Here is a 22,037-nt window from a genome sequence, read left to right as displayed (position 1 = left end):
ATTTGATGATTATCTCATGACAACATTGTTAGGGATTCATTTTGGTTAAATGTAGAGAGATAATATGACATGTGATAAACATAATGGCTATATGGTATGCCTCTAATAATGGTGATTTTAGTTAATGTGATGCAATTATGGTTTTATATGGATCATTTATGTTGTATATTGTATATTGGAAATAATTTCCTTTCCATAGCATGGGACCAAGGTTGGATTTACTTTAACCTTGTATGATTTATGTTCTTGTTAAAAATTGTGGATGAAGAATTTTTTGTGTTTGGTTTTTTTTTTCATATGTGGTGTTGCAAGAAATTTGTTGTGAGTTCTCCTTGTTATTGTGATTTTTGTTTGTTTTTTTTTTGAGTTGTTATGAGTGTTTCCAAGGCGCATCTCTTCCATAAGAGGTTGAGGTGGACTTGGGAGTGAAGGGCGGTGACTCCATTAGAGTGTAAAGTCTCTCCTCAAAGAGGAGAGACATACAACAAGGATGTATGGGCTCCTTGTGCCACTTGTAAATGGGGGCATAAGGGGATTATTTTGGCTAGAAAGGCCTTATTGGGGTCAAAAGGGTTTATGGGGTTTCTAGGTGATAGCATTGTGATAATGTTTCCTAGTGAAGGTGTGTTCTCTTTTGGATTTTTGTGGCATTCTCCTCAATGACATGTCCACTTTCACCCCTCTTTTGGGTTATTTTGTGGTCCATTGTGTAAGCCTTGGGATGGATAAGTTTATGTGATGAAATGAAAAAAGTGTGATTAAGTGTTAAAAGAAAGATGTAAATTTGTAAGTGTTATTTTGTGAATGTTTGTACCTATTTGGTACCTAGTTCTCCTTAGCTCGGGGGTGGCCTTGTAAAGGCCTAGGCTAGGAGGTGAGACTTCCATGGCATAGTGTTTTTTTGTACATTTTAATTGCAGGATTTATTAGTGGGGTCACTTTTAAAGCTTGGAGGTGAAGAGTGTAGTTGCTATTGTCTCCCCTTATGGTGTAGTATTTCCTTGTTGTAAATAGGTTGGGAGAGTCTCCCAACTAAATGTAAATCTAGTTTATGATTTTTTTGGGGGTAAAATGAGATTTTAGAGTTTTGCTAAAATAATATTTTAAGAAATATATATAAAGAGAAAAGCCACTTTCAATTTTCCAATTGTAAATATGCATATTAAAAAAAATGAGAACAATCATATTTACATTTTTAGCCTAAAAAATGAAATGAATATATTGTAGATTTTATTTACATAATTTTTTGAAAGTATTTATTATTAGTCCTAAAGCTTCATTGAAATATGCTCTACTGTAAGTTAATTTTATTGCAAAGTTAGAAGGATAGATACAGATGAAAAGGGCATAAGAATTTAATTGATAATAATTTTTCAAATACTATAGGGTTCTTATTTTATTTATAGTATAATTCTGATATATGTTAGCACGTTGTGATCAAAGTGGTCACTATTATGTTGTTAATGGTTAAAAAAACAAGATTTCTTGCAACTTTATTTATCAATTGTAGCTAAAAATAAATAAATAAACAAACTATTGCTTCTAATTTTCAAATAGATTTTTAAGTAATAAAAAAGATTTTGTTAATGACAAGAAAATTGTGGGCTTTCTAACCAAATGGATACATTACAAAAATAGAGCTTGTAGATGAAGTGGAGATGTTCTAATACAAAAAATTATGGTTGAGAAAAAATCGTATTGCAAGAAGATGTTGAAAGTTTCATGAGGTTACTTTATCACATAGATATAGAGAGGGAAGCAGAGTTGCCGACTATCTCTCCAATTTATGTTGTAATGGGATCACAACTTTTATAGTATAGCCTTCCACATTCATTGAGCATTACAAAGATTTACAAGAATTGATTTCTAATGAGATTGTGGAATGTCAGTCGTAGTTGGCTACTTCTCTTATTTGTATTGGTGGTGAATGCTCAATCTTTGTTGAGCTCCAGTACTATTATCGAGCTTCAATACCTGTCGTGATCTAATACTTGTCGAGTTTCAGTAATTGTAGAGCTAGGTAGGGTGATGTATTTACTCAGTTATTTGGGCAAAGTGCTTATCGAGTGAGCTCGAGCTTAGTGTTGACCGAGTTGTTGGATCATATGGTCTTATTGAGTAACTCAAATTAGTGGCAACTATATGTATATCGAGCATGAAGTGGCGATGTATTGACCAAGTTTCTATTGGGCTCTTATCAAGCAAGGTAGATGCCCTTGCCATGTTAATTGGGCATAATGCTTATCGAATGATCATAAGTGACTTGCTAAGTGACTCGAGTCAATAATGACCGAGTGTGTAATGCCCCGCCCGAAGATCCTTGGAAACAAGGATGAAATACAAGCCAATAAAATTTTTTTTATAAGTATGAATGCACATGACAACATCATACAGGGATCACAAAGATCGCAATAGAAGATTCCACCACAATCCCGGCAACCAACAGATCTCCAAATGCCTCAACCAACTGACACACACGAACAAAAGCTAACAACCACCACAAAAAAGATGAGGGCTCAAGAAATGACCACTCATCAAAAAAACACTAAGCTAGGGTAAAATGTAGAATCCTAAAATTTGGCTAAGCCTAAAATCCTGAAGCCCTGAAAATTGGCTAAGTCTGGATTTTTGAAGCCCTGAAATTTTCTAGAATCCATAACTTATCTCTGAGAGGTCTGAAACCTATCTCAAAAGATTCGTCACATATATTAAAATATATCTTAAGTATAAGTAAGGAATTAAATATACATCAACTTATACTTAAACTATATATTTTAAACCCCAAGAGACAACAACAGAACACGAAAAACTGCATTCCAAGAGAACCAACAAAATACAAAATGCAACAACATAGGGTCGAAGAACACCCAAAAGGGTATCCAAATCAACTCTCAAAAAGTTTGGATCACAAAGAAAAGTGCCCGCTGATGGTATGCGCAGGTTTTTCACAAAAATTGTGCGACACTTTCTACTAAGGGAGGGCGACACTTCTCCTTAAGGCACGCGACACTCTTCCAGTGTCGTACGACATTTCTCAAGAAGGCATGCGACACTTTTTAGCATCGTACGGCATTTCTCAAGAAGGCATGCAACACTCTTCCAATGTCGTACGATATTTCTCAAGAAGGCGTGAGATACTTTACAGTGTCGTACAACATAGTTTGCATGGGCGTGCGATGCTTTTTAAAGTGTCGCACCATGCTGAACAAATGTTGCCCATAGAAAACAAAGACACTTCCAGAACTCAGAAAGGCGAAGAACAAACCAAAGAACCTCCACACCAGGGAGTACTGGATCCACAAAGGCTCGAGGAATGAACACTCGAGTGCAATAATAACATAGAAAGAAGAACATCTAAACATCTAAACTACAGCAGCAAAGAACACACTTAAATAAACATCGCAATGAATTAAAAAACCAAACTAAGTGTGCGGTTCCTCCCAACCGTTAATAGCATCATAAGACCATTGTGGGTCCTAGCCATCCCCCGCGTGTAACATCCCAAGCCACCGACCAGATCGTCGGTACTATCATAATAGGGATGTCACTAATAAAAACATGCAACAATATAAGCATAAGGAAATCTAACATGCTCGTAGAAAAGCATAAGATAATCCTACAGTAGATAACATCACCTATCACATGCTAAACATCAATAAGCAATAGATATGCTAATACAAAAATTCACAGCATCTAATCATATGCTAAACATCATAATAAGGGAATGCGTAAAAAAAATAACATCATCTAAACATGATATACAAGCATCCCAATGAAAGCATAAATCACAAGAAAGCATACTTCGGAACCCGAAGTACCAAGTACCAAGTGAAGACATCTAGCAACGGTTGCACTAGGACAAAAGATCATCTCTGTACATCGATCCCTAGTAGTGGTGAAGGTAGCTATGCCTCCCAACCACGTGGCACCCGTAGGTCCACACCCGCCGTGTTGATGGAGATAAAGATCTAACCACAAACACACATAAAGCACAACATCCAAGGCTAACACTCATGCCAGATAGTATGATGGCTGCAACCAAGAACCTAAGACAATGCAAGGAGTACAAGTCCTGGTTAGACACTCAATAGGCTACTAAGTAGGGGCTAACATCATGGAGAGTCGCTTGGCATCCAAAAGCCCAAGCTAGTATAGGCAGCTACTCTTCTCGACAGAAGGCGCACAACCTAGGGTAGCAACTCTTCACGACGGAAGGCGCACAACCCAGGGCAACTACTCTTGTCAATAGAAGGCGCACAACCCACACATTTTATTATCACTTATATAAAACTTCTTTTGCCAACCGAGGAATAGTCACCAGGTTACAAGATAGAAGCCCCTCCATATGCTACCCTACCCTACCCATGCTCATCCTACGACAAGTGCCTGTGGGCATGCATACTCCCATCCCAACCCCAATGACCATAACTTCTAGAAGTACCATGAAAGATCGAGCCTCGCAATTCACTCGACAAATGTATGTGGACGTACTCATGTGTGGCGTACCACCATCACAAAGATCATAACCCAAGGACAGGAATGAGAACACAATGCAAAGAAAACACCCAATTGAAAGCAACACAGGAAGGATGGATTCTACATGAATCCCAAGCCAATAAAACCATACATCATTAAATCACTCAATCAGCCTCAATCCAAGAGTTTGGATTCTACATGAATCCCAATGATGTAACAAGACCAAACACCATGAACCCACTCAACTGGTCTCAATCCGAGAGTATGGATTCTACACGAATCCTAGCATTCACAAAACAAAAGCAAAGGTCCAAAAGAAACCATAACAAATAACAAATCACTCAACTGAAGACAAAGTCGAGAGTACAGATGCAACACACATCCCAATGCAACATAAAAGTGCAGAAGTGGTCTGACTTATATCCAAATGGATCATCCAAGTCCATGACCCAAATTGTGCTAAGAAAACTTGAGAAAACAAGGTGGTATATAAACTGAGGTAAAAATCCCAATTTTTAGAAAAATTCCAAAATTAAAACCCATTTGACCTTAGGGTTCAAAAACCCCAAAAATCCAAAAATAAATGGAATCGGACACCATATGCAAAAATGGCCAGCATAACAACGTAAAATCCCAAACCCTCATCCCAAAAAATAGGGAAATGTTCATACCTGCCCAACTGGGTAGAACTAGCATACAAAAATAGAGGGGAACACTAGTTCTTAGCCTCCAAACAAACGGCTACCAAAAACAGAAGTAGAAATAGAGCAGAAATAATAAAATAGGAAAGCCCTACCTCACAACCAAAATGGCAAAACGGGAATTTGAACCATAAAATAAATATCCGGCAGAAGTAGCTAAAAATCGTGGCAATCCAAAGTTTTCCCGAGCCAAATCCAACAAGCCCAACCTCACAACGATCCCACGCCCGTAGCTCCCACAACGAACAAAAAAGTAAATCCTCATGAAGAGGATTTTGGGTTTTACTCTCCAACTTTCCAATTTGAAAGTGAGAAGTGAGGAATTAAATTCTTTTTTGGATACTTATTCACTTTTCAAGTGATTAATCGATTAGGGCAAATAACCAGCCAACCTAGTTAAATCTTGAATCGATCCAAACAAAAATAGGCTATTCCTATAAATATGAATTCATCTATGGAAAAGCTGCCAAAAAATAAAATAAAACAATTAAAAAGCCCGAAAAACCAAAAACACATAAATCTCCTTAACAAATTTCGCGACAATGTGAAACTCTAAATGCACAGATACACTCACTAGTCTAATCACATAATGCAAATGAGTTGTGATTTAATAATCATCGAAAGGTTTAAATTAAACATTTAATAAAAGATACGCTGACCATACAAGGATGACATTGGTAAAATATGAAAGGCTGAATCACTAACTCCATGTGCCACTGCCAGGGATATAAATCTTGCACACTAAACAACACGATCAAGTGCAATTGCATATAATAACATAGTCGAAGCAATAAATGCATTAAATCACCTAATTTAACTATTTATTTAATTATATTAAAATAATCTATTTACATCACTCACGTTTGCATAAAGAATAACAACACAGGAATGAAGTAAATAACCATAGCATTAATTCCATCACATAACAAAATTAGAGGTATGTCCAAATACCAGATAACCAGATAACATCATAAAACACACTGTCATCTCAAAATGGCATCATCATGCAATATGATTAACTGAACAACATAGTAGTCTAAAATCTATGATACTAAAATCAAGGTGTAACATTTGAGCCTTGGGTCCTCTCAAATGTAAACATAACATGAGTAACAAATATCTCTCTAATAAAAAATATAACAAGGTAAAGTCCGCAACACATAACCAAATAATCCCACATGAACAATCCATTTAATTACTTACATATTTAATAAGGATTGATTACTCTATATTAAAAAGGCACTTAAAACACAGAAGCAAACACAGTCATAAACATGACTAACCACTGCTATAGGAACCTAGTCTAGTGTAGCATGGTAATAGAACATAGTGCAATCTCTGCACACATCTCAGGGTAATCACGGAACAACCTCATGATACCACATCGATCCTGGTAACCACTAGCACAAACCTCAGTGAACCAAAAATTACATCATAATCTCAAAGATCAGTCAAAAGCATAATCAAAGCAACTGATACAGAAACATAAACCCAAACACGTCAACGATGTAGACCACTCAGGGTCACAATCATGATCTCATCACAACAAAAGATCATCAAGATTGCATCCATTAGGATGACTTACAAAAGTCAAATGGGAGAGGCACTATAGAGTGTTTTGTTGAGCACCAAGTGGTGGTATGATTGATTGAGTTCTCGTTGGTCATCAAGAGGAAGTGAGTGACAGCTATGACCAAGGGGGCAGTATTGGACAAGTAATAGGTTGTCACAGAGTTGTAATCAACCTGGCAACTTAAGTACATGATACAATTAAGTACCGATCATTAATTACTGAATTCATTCTAGCATGTGCGATGTTATGGTAAGTCCTACAAAATTTTTCCAATGTCATGTTGGTAGATGTCACCTAAGTACAATTTCACTTCAATTTGGCCACGTGGTTTTGTACATGGCAAGATCAATATGAAAATTCTCCCTTTTGGGTGTCAATTTTGTACTTCGTTCATCAGAATTGTAATTGGGTTCTAATTTCTATGGCATTCTCTTTATTAATCACTTGGGAATAGGTACTTCATATCCTTCGAGCGTGTGATTGGGGATTTATCTATATGCAAAAAATAGATCCTATTTCTTAATTTTGTTTTTCCTGCTTTGTGTGCCTACCATCTCACTTGGTCTTAGGATGTTGTTCCCATATGATACTTGTATAAAATGTGATTCCTGCTACTAATATCACTGAAACATCCTCCCCAAAAAATTTAGAATAAAGCTTCAACCTACATTGGAAGAAAATGCACTTTCTCTTTCCTTAGATGGTGTGGTGCTGGATATCATGTTCATTGTACAATCTTATGCTATTCTTCATATGATTTGGATGATAATTAGGGAGGATTTCTTTTCTACAACCTCAAGACATGTTTTGTTTCCTTCAAACTTGGTCTTGATATTCCTGTCCAATGCTATGGACCTACTTCAATCAACATCGCGGCTGTAAATTATTGCAATCAAGGTGGTCCAACAAGAATTTTGGGCTGATAATAAGTTGAAATAGGCATTGCAGAGCTATGATTTTTGGGTCATAAATGCTCTAGTGCGTGGATTATTTCCAAGATCCCTACTCATGTAGAAACATGAAGTTATGGTGACACTTGAGGTGTTTCAAATGTTGTTTGAAAAGCTTAACACACAGTTCCTGAAAAAGACTTTGCAAGTCACAGCACGAGTGTTGGCTCATCGGCTAGTTGAGAGTGTGAAGAAAACAAGATTTGCATTGCTCAATATTTTGGGCTTACCAATATCTGGTGCACATGCACTTTCTGCTCACATGATGAAGCCTTCAACCTCCCCAAGTCAATTTGTTTGTGAACCAGATGATTGGTCTACCCCAGTTGCTACAGTTTGGAGTGTGCCTTCTTCCACTAGTCATTTTGATGGTGTCACTGAAGGTCCATGTTCAGGTTGGAAGGTTGCTCCTTTACCATGCTTAGATTTTGGTTGGGGTTATTGTTTGCAACCTAGTATGCCTTCCACTTCTATTGAGGGTGCCTCTTGCAAGGATATGGAAGAATGATAGTATAAAGGCTACCTTCTTTTTTGTGTATTAATTTCTTCAACATCAGGCATATTTTAAAATGTTGGTATTTTTGGTTGAACTTTGAGTCCTCCATGCCTGATGTTCGATTTGGTTCTGAAAATGTAAAAATTCAATAAATTTTGATTTTTGGTGGGAATACTCCTACATTTTGTAATTTAGATTTTCTCATCAATATAATATGTTGTAAATATTGATGATTGTCACTTGTACATATTGTGACGATGTTGGGTTTTCTTTTTGGTTCTTTCCCAATTGAGCTCTTGAACCAATTTTTATTAATATATATATATCTAGTGGTTCATCCACTTTTGCCAAAAAAAAACAATCAAGATAACAAGATACAATTTAGATCATTAGGATGAAGCAAAATATTCTTTGGTTTGGGATTTAGTACTAATAAATTAGGGATGTGAGCCAAGTTTTTGTGGCTAAGAAGTAGTTTGTGATTCCAAGTAATAAGGTGTTGCACCAAGTGTTTAAAAGGATAGTGCATATTAGTTTTTTAAAGGAAGGACATGTGTCAAATACAAAATAAATTATGGATTCTTCTTCTTTCCCTTGTCTACTTCTTTCTGTATTATAAGGGATTCCAAATTTTCTGAATTCTGCAAGAATATTGTAAAAAATGTAAAATGTCTTGAGTTCTGATGTAAGAAAATAATTAGTATTTTCTAATTTGTCATATCCTATGTGTCTTTGAAATGAGTTTCATGATAAGTTCATATAATATATTTGTCCCTGTTTGAAATGTAAAATATCTTTCAAACACTATTTGTTGTCTTGCATTTCATTTGTTATTGTCTTCTATGCCAGGGTTACTATAATTGCTTTGATGAATGAAATCAGAGTTTTATGTTTAAGATGAACATGGTTGTAGGGTATGTATTATTAATCTTGTTATTATAGGAAAATAACACTTTCAAGATCTCTAGGGCATATGCAAGTTTTTATAATGTGAGATGCTTTCTATTTGACTTTATTTCCATTATTTAAGCACTAGAAAATCTTGAAAATTATGTTTTAGTTTGGTCACATAAAATCAATTCATTAATCATTTTAATTTTATGTTATTAGAAGTAGGAATATTTTATTTTTTCTCTCAATGGTATTTGAAGCTAAATGGGTTTTTTTTTTGAGTTAGGTGTAAAATGAACACCCATTATATGTTATTCAACAACTATCCACTTGAAAAGGTTTGTAGTTACTATTCTATAGCAAATTAATTTATATATTTCTTATATGTATTAATAGGTATACCTGCTTAAGCCTAGTGGAGAACAAGTGAAGAAAAACTTTGTGTGTTATTGTTGTTATGGTTTCTTGTCTTCAACATGTGGCTAGTGTTGAATATATTCTTATATTTTTAGTTACATGGTCTAGGTTATGTTATTGCTCTTAGGATTGAAGGTAGAAAGAAGAATAACTAACAAGACCATTAACTCCCTCTTTAAAATTTTTTTGATGGGTAGAACTAGCGTAAAAAAATTTTCAAGAATATTTTTCCCTCCTCTCCTTGTGTAATGCCCTACCAAGGATCCAAAAGAACTAACCTAAAGTTTTACTAAGTTTGCCAAACATTTTTTTTTAAGATAACACATAACAAGAATTATAAAGTAGTGGAAACAATAACATATAATTATACATAAGAAAACATAATAGATTAAATTCCTTAAGGATCCCAAGATGTTGAGTCACATATAAATTTAAATAATACTAAGTCGAATAAATAACACATCCACATAAAAGAATAACTACAAGTCTAATCCATTTAAATAATATAAATTTGTCCTGAATGCCACTTGGAAATAACTTTGGAATGCACAATCATCCATTGTACATGTCACAATGTATGAAGGCTTAAAGAATATACATTTATAAAAAAATTACATCCCTTTTAGATCCATGAAACAAGATACAATACAATAAGTAAAATCATCCATCATATAGATATAACCATCCATCATAATACACAAAGATAGAATGAAAGGAAATGTAGAACAAGCAACTCTAGCCACAACATCAATGAATGGATCTCAATGGTAAAAGTAGAAGGCACTACCACCTAACCTCGTGGTAACCCAAAACGATCCACTCTCACCATGCTAAGGAGATTGTCTCTAGTCCTAGATAGGATATCAATCCCAATAATCAAAAGTAATATCTAGGTCAAGGAAACCCTAAAAGTAATCTAACTCAAAGGTTCCATGATAAATCGATATCTAAACCTCGAGGCAAACAAAGACACGTAAGGAATCTATACTGCTAGTGGGCAAGTGTCATCGCGCGAACTAACTCTAGGGTTACCTAGCTAGTCTTTTAATCCTTCAGCCCCCTAGTGACTCTATGTGGCACTAGTATCCTTTCATACTAAAAAGGCATACTAATGATTCATGGTCGCAACCAAGTCTCCTCTCTACTCCCATCCTAGTTTGTACTAGGACCCAAGGCATGGGCAAGGAAAGACAAGACTTGTATTAGGTTCATTTTACTCTCATTTAGTGTAGTGTTTCCACTTATTAACTACTTACAATGGGTTACATATCAGCCTCTTTAAGGCCTCAACCTCCATTGCAAGCCACTTCCCAAATTAACATACAGATTACCTACTCTAGGCTCATAAAAGTACAAATCAAAGAATCATAGTTTTCACCTTAGCCTTATACAAGTGACTCGAAAGCATCAAAAGACAATTCACAATAACACCTCAGTCATTTACAAGCAATTGGAAAGTATCCAAAAATAACTAATCAAAGACTCAAACATTAAATTAGATAGGTCACACTATTCACCTTAGTTTCACACAAGAACACTGGAAAGCAATAATGAACAATAGATCCAAACTCATCATAGAGCATACCAGACATATTACCATGGTTGAGTATAAAAGATCGAGATCAAAACTTCATCCCAAAAATAGAACTCCCAAGCCTCTAGTAAACATCTTAGGACTAACCAACACTCTAGTTAACCCAAACCCCAAAAAATAAGACAAAAAATAGTTAACAATGTAGTTTCATAGTTTTTTTTTTAAATTTTGAAGACACACAGTCTAAGTTAATAGTAAGGTTTAAATTTTTATTTCAATGTAAGTTTTTGAGTAGATAAGATTTACATTTTTACCCTTACAACTTTAACTCATTTCTCATTTTAGAACAAATTGCACAATTACCCTTAACTTATGAAATTACAAGTATCACCATTAAATGTCACAAGATGACTTAAAAATAATTATTTATTAAATTATTAAAATAATAATTATTGATCATTAAATAAAATACTGACAATTCTATTAATAATCAAATTATTAAATAATAATAAAAATAAATATATTTAAGCATTATTGATTGATATTTATCATTAATTCAAATTTAATTAACTTCAATAATAATTATCATTGAATAATCTATATTGCTAAATTAATAATTAATAATTAATTAATAATTAAAACTATTAATAAATTTATTTAATAATTAATATTTATAAACTAATATTTATTAAAATTTAATATTTTATTACAACTTTATTAATTTAATTTTAATTAAATTAAATTAAATTTAAACAAAATTAAAAAATGAACTTTACCTTCCTTTTCTTAAAAGCTCGTGGGCTATTGGCTATCACAGTAGCTCTACTATCATGACAACAAAGTACTACCAGAATAGTACCTTTGTGGTCATAGTGTAGTGCATGCCCCTAGTTCGCATTTCTGTTATCATTGTCAATTTGCTTTAGGTTGATTTTATGCATTGATTAGTTTAGAGATATTGGATTTACAATATTATGATATTATTTCATGTCTTGAATTACAAATGCATCAGTTATTATTGCTTAGTTGATTTCATTCATGTGTTTTTAATGGTATTTTGATGATCCTAGTTAGTAAATGTGGTTTCTTTCATAAAAATGTTAACATGATGTCTTTAATGATGATTATGTTGTATTGATAGAGATGCATTATTATATGTACGCATTTGATATTAGACTTATGAATTTTTTTACGATACTTACCCCATACTTGCATGTGTATGGTGCGCGTGTTTATTTTATCTTTCTATCTGAAGTGTTTGATGTGGTTAAGGGAGGGAGTCGTAGTCACCTGCTAGTCGGGATCTACACGATGAACCACTCCCTGCCATTGTCTGTTTAGTTTAGATATATTATATACATGTACATGCTCGTCTTTTATGCAGGATGTAGGTACCGGGCATCGACTTCCCTAAATTGCCAGGATGAGCGTGCCCTATTACAAATACTCAAATGGTGAGAATGGGAAGATAATGATCAGGTCCAATCCTAGCCATAAGCCTATAATACTTGTCCTGCAAGGAGGACTCGTAACAGACTGTCTACCCTTTTTAAACCCGTGAGTATTTTATGCGTATGTTGTTTTGTGAGTCTTTGATGTATTTTCTATTAATTAAGTCTAATTAAAAGATTAAATTAATAACTTAATTTAATGGAAATTATTATGACATTTTAATATTTAATTATATTTAATTAATTGAGAAATTAATTAAATATAAAGAATTGGATTTGAAGATAAAAGTTTTAAGAATAAATTTAGAACAAGATAATATTTATTTAATTTAATAATAATATATTTAGAGTTCATTTTTAAATAAATGCTAAATATTATTGTTATTTAAGTTAATAAATATTTATCAAATTAAAACGTTCAAAAATATATTAAAAGTGAAAAGATATTAATTTATGAATAAAAGATTTAAGTTTGCATGATGCGTGTATGAGTTTAAAATATAGAAAATTAATTAAAAGATTAAAAAAACATGTGAACTCGAATAAAGATATTTTAATCGCATTATGTGCACATGAGATTTAAAAAGTTATAAATTTATTAAAGTAAAGTAAAGTGGAAAGTTAAATAAAGTAATTTAACAATTCACTTAAAGTGCATGAAGGAATAATAAAAGAATATTTTAATTAAAAAGGAAATTAATTGTGCATGAATGAATGAATTAAATAAAATAATTATTCTAATTTAGAAGTGGTGGTGACAGAAACCCTAAAGGATAATTAGATTCTTTATTAGAGGGTTTTTTGGGTCATTATTGGGAGGAAGTTTTCAGACACAGGTTTCAGGGAACACACTTTTGGAAGAGGAACAAAGAAATCTTCGGAAGTTTTGAAGGGTTTGGTTTAGCAAGGGATCACCAGGTTGTTAGCATCAGATCAAGGTAGGGTTTGTGAACCATTCTAGAAACACTTTCGGATCTTTGTCTTCTTCGTGCTTGTTGAAAATTTCTTTCTCAAATTTTATTAAATGAATCTTGCTACCTTTCGTCTGAATCTTTTGCGATTTGATTTCTTCTGAGAATCGAGTTTAAAAAAAAAAAAAAACTATTTAGATAACCTCGTTCTTCAATTGACAGAGATTAGTATTAAATCGAGATCTGAGTTTTGAATTAAGAAGAAATTAAGAAATTTAAATTTGGAAGGGTTTGTTTTTGGAAATGAAAATCTTAGGATGGAAAATTCAAAGGGTTCGATTTATTTTTCCTATTAGACTGAAGTTTCAATCATGGATTATATATATATATATATATATATATATACGTATTTTATTATGAACTGGAAGAAGTATTGTGTAAAAATGATATATATATATATATATAAGTGAGATAAAAGAAATTTATATAATAAATTTTAAATATACACAAAGTTTTTAATTATGATAATTGTAATAATAAAACGTTTTTTGAAATTTTATAATTTTTTAAATTTAAAAAAAATAATATAAAAATTAAATAGAGTATGATGGGGGAGGGATTAACCCCAACTCCCACCTCACCTTTTTCTCTGCCCGTGTCGCAGCCAGTACTGCCGTGGTAGCAGTACTGCTGTGACAGCAGGTACTGCTAACGCAGTAGTACCCTGCTGCAGCAGACCGCAATCTGTAGGCCGGCGGGCCTAAAACGCTTTAGTTAATGCGTTTTATATATAAAAAAAATCTTGTTTATAATTTTTTTGTTTTATATAAAATTTAATTAATATTTTATTAAAAATAGATTATGGTTATTACATTTTGTAAAATGTTATAGTATTCAAATTGTAATTAATTTTAATAATTGATTATCAATGTTATTAAAGTTAATTAATAATGAATTTAAATTATTAATTATCGATATTGTTATTAAATTCTATTAATATATATTATTATATATATATTGTTATTAATATAAAAATGTAGGATTAGATTATTGAATTAATGGAGGTATTGTTGCAAGTTTAATTAGGGATATTAAAAAGAATTTATAATTAATGATTTTGATAAAGTCGTAATTGTTTTATTTAAAATCATTAAGGATTGTTTTTTTTTTTTATAACATAAATAAATAAATGATTATCCTTAGCTTAGTTATAAGGTAATTATGCGACCATTTAAATATAGAAATGGGTTAATTGTAAAGGGCAATTGTGTAAACTTATTACTTGAAACAAACATTGTAACATGTTAGGTTTAATTCTCTTGGGTTCCCGAGCGGGGCGTTACACATAGTAGCAAGTCTGTTGTGCAGCCCTTAAAAGCCACCAACAACCCTTATGCTACTGTGGCACAGGATAAATGGGAGATGGGTGTGTGGTGGTCCTACCCTCATTTAATTATTTTTTAAAAATGTTTTCTTAAATAATGAACAAAATAGCTCTCCTAAATAATATTATATATATATATATATATATATAAACATTGCGAATTTAGTCTGATAGGGAAACCCAGATAAACCAATTGAATTTTCATTCTAAATTTTGATTTCATTTCAAAACTATTCATGATTAAAATAACAACTATTCATTTTATAAAACGAGGGTTACCTAATTTCTTTTCAATCCTCATATATAGATAGAATTTGATATGAATACTAGTAAAGTCATAATGAAAGATTGAAAGATTCATCACAAATTAAATTTGGAAAAATAGATTTAACAAACACAATGTAGACAAGAATATCAAATAACATAATTCATTATGCGAATAAAGCACAAGATTCTACCTGAATCTGGTGCCAATATGCAACCACCCTAAGATTGTGATAGAATTCTCTTTTCTCTCAAAACCTTCTCTCTAAAAATCCCTTTTCCAAAAATCTTGGTCCCTGCAAAATGAACTCCCAATCTTTGATATGGAGATCTCCGCTAAATTTGGGGCACTGATTGTGCGATCACATGAGAGGATTTGTTGATCACAATCTTTTAACTCTTTATTTACTTTTTGAAAATTCATGCACACTTTTTGCAATTTAAAATATATTTAATAAATTAATATCTCTTTCTTTCTTTAATTAATTTTCGAAGTGTTTTTTGATAAAATATTTATTAACTTAAGTAATAATAATATTTAGCATTTATTTAAAAATGATCTCCTAAATATTTTATTATTAAATTAAATAAATATTATTACGCTTTCAAATTAGAACTATCATTTCCTCTTTAAATTTAATTCTTTTTATTTAATTAATTTCTCAATTAATTAAATATTGAAATTATCTTGATAATTTTCCATTAAATTAAATCATTAATTGATCTTTTAATTTGACTTAATTAACAAAAAAACACCAATGACCTACAAGACAAAATATGAAACCCATCATAAAATACCACATACAGGATCAAACTCAAAATTTATAATCATGAATTTACATCATATGACAAATTCAAAAGGGTAATCATCTCAGATACTTGTCCTAATTTTCTAGGACATTTGGTTTTAAGGATAGGATTTGGACTCAATAATTTATCTCCCCTCTCTTACCATTGAGATATTGTGATAGGGTATGCTCATCTTGGAAATTCAGGGAAGTTGATACTTGATACTTGCAATCTGCATAAAATCCACACATGTACAAACACATATATTCTAAACTAAATAGGAAATGGCAGGAAGTGGTACATCGGGTAGATCTGACTAGCAGGTGACTACAACTCCCTTCCTTAACCACATCAGAAACATCATACATAAAGAAAACACAAAAAATATGGCGTAAGTATCCATAGAAAACACATAAATAACGATCTAACTAACATCATTAAATAACTGAAATCACTATAATTCATCATCATCAAAGTATAATCATGCATACATGAAATAACTAGTACCAAGGTAGTCTCATCATATAATCAACTAAGTATGAAAACAATAGCTAATAATCTAGAAAATAATGCTACTAATCATTAAGCATAAACATAAATTGGCCTAAAAGAGTTTGGCAATAAAATTAGAAAAGTTAACCAAGGGTAGGCACTATACCTTGTATTCTATCTCTCTATGGACCACCTAAAATAATACAATTGGCTAGCTTTTTCCATCCATGGTTATCATTTTGTCTCCTTCATTATCCCATATCATAAAAACACTTTTCTAGTAGATTGGGAAATGGAGTTATAAATTATCTTCAATTTGTTCTCTTGCTCTTTTCATGTGACAACTTCTGATTTTGCAATATATTTCTAAGTATAATGCTAATGTTCAAGAAATTTTTTTTATTGAGGTCTCTTCAACTAGTTGACTTGAAACCTTAGTAATATTTAGGCTTTGGTCTTTTATTAGACCTATATTCTTGTACATGGTTGTAAAAGTTAAGATTCTTTTCTTGGTATCTTGTGTCCTTCAATTTAGAGATATATTATCTAAGAAAATAGATTTCCATAATCCATATGAATATACAAAAGTTTATGGATTCAATTGTGCAAGAATTTTTTACCATCAACATTTTGGATCATACTATGTGATCCATCATTATCTTTATGGTCATATATTCTCTTACAACATCTTGATGATGGATTAATAAGAATTATTTAAGGTATTTATGGTTAAAAATTCCTATACAATTGAATCTAGAAACTTTGTCAAATATCTTATCTCTTTGCAATTTTCCCATGATTAAATATTTATCTATTTCTTTGTATTTATTATTGTTTACCATGAGCATGATGTGGATTTATCCTCTTGATAAAGTGAGGTATTTATTAACCATCCTAAAAATTTAGAATCTATTATCAAATTTTTATTTTAGTCTCATTTTAGTGTGTATGGGTTCCTGCATTGATTTCATGCTCTCCTGATACTCATTAGGCCTTTAAGTTGATATTACAAGTCTTGTACTAATTTAGTTTCTTCAAAACTTAAGGTAAGCCCTTATCACTACGTGTGGCCCTTTATTATTTCTCCTCTTCAACCATTTATTGGCCTAAATGGACCCTAATTTACCATCCATGGAATTTATATTATCTCTTTATCTTAGAACTAATTATGCCTTGCTTTCCTACACCCTCTCATTTCCTAAGACCCATGGTTGTAATTCAGGCTATTATTGGTGGATATAATATGTTTCAAACATTAAATACTAGGTATAAGGCATTTCAAACACACTATAGCCTTATGTTTGTGCTCAAATCATTGGAATTGAGGATCTATCTCAAGGGTTTTGTAGAGGATTGGGACTTATAGCTACCATGGTTAAGTTTTATTTACTAAGATGTGAGATATATATAAACACCCATCTCAACTAATTTTTCTATCCATTACTAATATCAACTAGCATGATCAAGAAGAAATCAAGAAATTATATTTGAAGATATTTTCCTTAATTTGGCATCTAATCACTCTAAAGGTCTTCAAGCATTCATGTATTCAAAGCATTCTCCTTCTTCATCAAGAATTATGGAAAACTACAATATTCATTACAAAATGCATTTCATTCATGATTTACTTTTGGATTTTTGTGGATTAAAATCTATTGCATTAACACTTATGGTTAAACCCAAAGAGGTATTACCTCATCAAGACATGATATAATTCACGTTTGAGATCTAGCATTTGTTTCATTTTTCCTTTATGTAATTTCATCATATTTTAAGATTTATTCCTAAACAAAGGTTTGAACAAGGAAAAACCAGTGCCACAACCTTCTTCCATTATTATTTTTTGCATGTAAGAGTAGACTACACAAATATTGGGACTATTTTAGGAATATTATGAACAAATATAGAGTCTTTAAGGGTTCTAGGAAAAAACCTAGGGTATCTAATAGACTAAATATTTTGTGCTTAGACATAGGGTGTTTCAAATATGTCATCTCTTCCAAAATAGGCTCAACCTCATTCTAGAGGAAACTATAATACACAAGTTCAAAATTTACAAGTACATGTGTCTACAAGAGCTAGATTAACATAAATTCATATCTATATCAACATACTTCCTATTCCATTTCTAGGTGTTCATGTTAGTTTTAGTTATCTTGGATAGTTGTTCATATATATGCAATTATCTAGTTAATAATTATTTTTCTAAAAAAATTGTTAAAGTGGGGATAATTATTTGCTAGGTAATTGACCCCAGAAACAATTTTTTTTATTGGTTGTTGGGTTGTTTTTAATCTCAACCATTGATTGAGAATCAACCTGGATTGTTGGTTTTCCAACAAGAGTAGTATAAAAGGGGGCCAGGGGGCATTTGGAGAACATAAGCTTGAGAAAAATTTGTAATACTAGCAAATAATCTTGTAGTGTCATAAAGGGCACAATAATAGTACTAGGAATAGCAGTTTGGGGATATTACTAGTAAAATTGGGAGATTATCAAAGTTCTAATAAGAGGCAAGGAATTTTGTAACTCTTAATCTATTAAAGTTTAATATATTTATCATTTATAGAACTATTTTTCCCTTAGAGGTTTTTCCAAGGATGACTTGTCCAAAAAAATTGTCAATGTGTTACATATTTATTTTTCACATTTTTATTGGTGAAGTTAGAATTGTGTTATTTTTAAATATTATTTGTGAATTAATTTTTAACACATAAATAATCTTTATAAGATAGGAGATTAACAAACAATGACTATAATAGAATTTTCACATGGTATCAGAGTTGTGTTAATAGTAGAAAAGGTTTTCCCTATGAAAGAAAATTGAGAGTTTATAAAACCTAGTTTGACATCTTTAGAATTGTTATTTCTTGTATCCCTTGAGATGGCTTCAGCTAGTTTGAAAGTTCAGCATAGATTGGATGGTACATTGAATTGTTGTATTTTGAAGGCCAAAATTTCTTTATTGTTGGAAGAGAATGGTATAAAGGATTATGTTACTAGAATTGTAGCTATACCTACATATACAATAAAACTTTAAACCTACAAGAAACATGATGTCAAGGCAAGGAAGATAATCCTTGATAGTTTCAAGAATCATATTGTTACACATATCTCAAAGTTAGATACATCAAAGAAGATAGGATGCCATTTTGAATTTGTACTAGAATATTACCACTAATAGGAAGTTGAGTCTTAAAGAAAAGTTGAAGAATTACCTGAATGAACTCTTGGAAATCTAATAGGGAAAGTGAGATGCTGGGGGGGGGGGGGGGGGGGGGGGGGAGGGGATTGGTTTATCAAGATCTATAAAACTTTTTACACTCAAACATGAAACATATTTCACATCATCACACAAACCCTCATTTGCAAATTAATCTCATATCAATGTAAACATTCACATCAAGATAATATCATATCTACCTTCTAAATACATGAATGTAAACTCATAAATGCACAAAACATTAACACACAAATTTGGTAGCACAAAATACTTCCACAATGAAGGTAAAACTATGGTGAGGATGAAACCCACTATAGTAGAAATAAAGTTGTGCATGTTAAGGCTACAATGTTTGATCACTTCTAATGATCTACCCTATGAGGGGTCTTCCCTATTAAAGGCTAAGAGAACTGATAGGCTCTACCTTGATTAAAGGATTTTATATCATAATTAAGTGAGTGCTCTATTAGGAGATTTACAAAAGCCTATTAAAGCTACTCTATTAAGAGATTTAAACTATGAAACACCTGTTAGAATGTTTAGTGCCTAATCCTTCAATATGCAATTATAATATTGATAAAAAAATCTTCTATATGTAGTTTAATATCACCTTACTACAATTGATTTTTGTTATCTTTTCTTGAAATTATTCACTGCACTACTCAGTCTCTTCTGAATTTAACACTTTGATTCACCTCCAAAACCTCTCATGCAACAAGACTCTTCATTCATACATACTCACACACATGAGCTAGGTCATAGAACCCCCATAAATAGTTGTTTGGGTGAACCTTCTAGATCCCAATCAGCAATCTAGATTTATTTCTTTTTGACTTAGTCCTTGCAATCTTTTAATTGTGTATTTCCTCACTAGGGATTAATGATGTTATATTTGACATGTTATCACCTCCTTGACTACCTCCTCAATCTTGAAAACATGCTTCCATCTTGATAAAAATGGTTAACATAAAATTTTGTGCCATTCCAAACAAATATGTGAAATTGTGTTACTTCACACTTACATCATACAGATGCTTAGCATAAAATATTTCATCATGTTTTCCCTTGACCTTAATTGTGCTTAGCATGAATTGTATTACTCAAAATATGTATCACTTAGCATTAACTAGTGTCCCTGATAAACTCAGAAATCACTAGAATACTCAGAGACCTTTATCTCACCTGGCAATAACTACTACTCGACACATAACTTGGAATATATAAAAGTGTGCAACACTTAGCTCGACCAATATAGGGTGACTCAGTCATAATGATGTTCAAACAACCCTGCCTTATAAAAGATTAAGTATTTAACACTAATAGGCAACATGAATTAGGGATCAACATGAACAAGGGAGAAGACATTACTGTAGACACCTAAATTTGATTACACCGCTTTGGTAATCCTATTTAGTTATCTCTAAAGGCATCATTAATTAAATTTCTATTTAATTAATCCTTTTGCCATCCCCTAGCTGATTAATTTCATTAATCATCTATAGTCCTAATTGATAAATCAAATAACCTATTATTTATCAATTAATCCTATTCTTCTATCTAATTCCAAAATCCTCATTTATTAAATAAATCTATTTGATAAATAAAGCCCTCAAATCTAATAACCCCTAAACTATCCTAAATCCTCCATTTAGCCTAATCCACCCCATCCACCCATACTAACTAAGCTTAAGCCACTAACTCACCCACCCTCATGAATGCCATCCACTTGCAAATCTCTAACATCCCTAATCTAATCCTAAACCCAAGCCTAATCCACCCCCTAATGTTGTCACATTCCCTAAGTAAGCTTAAGACTTTCCTAAGCCAAGGAAAGTCAACAATCTCAACTCCCTCCAAAATATCCCAACCACCAAGCCATGAATGCTCTTACAAAGGCCATAAAGACTCTTACAAGCCCATTCATTGCTCTTACAAGCCATAATGAAGGGTCTTTATGAAGATATTATCCCTTGAGCCTCCTTTGTTGATTCATCCATCCCCTTGCCTCCATCCACTCACCCTGTGACATGTGTCACTCCCTGATTGGTTGTAAGGAAGCACAATCCATGTGCTCTCCTCTCATGAAATCTCAACCCTCCTTAACCATTTCCCCATCCTTACATCTTAACCCTCCATACCTCAAGCCCTTAGCCTATAAATTGAATCCCCTCCCAAGCCATTTCATCACAATCCTTGAGCTAAAGTTATAATGCCATTTTGAGAGCAATTTTTATATCAAAGCCATTCACCCAAGCCAAAATTCATCAAGAACACCATTGAAGCTAGTTTGAGAAGCCTTGAGCATCCATACCAAATCTAAACAAATAGACTCATCCCTAAATAAAGTGACCATCCTCATTGGGAGAGCCATTCTATGGCTCATATTCTCATTTGAGGGTTTCACTTTGTCTCTCATTTATGTTATGGTATTTTAGTTTGTAAATGCTTTCGATTTCTTAATTTAGTGTTTCTAACATACTAATAT

This window comes from Cupressus sempervirens, chromosome 7, assembly GCF_028749045.1.
Source record: "Cupressus sempervirens isolate cs-2001-9-10 chromosome 7, ASM2874904v1, whole genome shotgun sequence".
Taxonomy (NCBI): Eukaryota; Viridiplantae; Streptophyta; class Pinopsida; order Cupressales; family Cupressaceae; genus Cupressus; species Cupressus sempervirens.
This window is presented reverse-complemented; position numbering follows the sequence as displayed.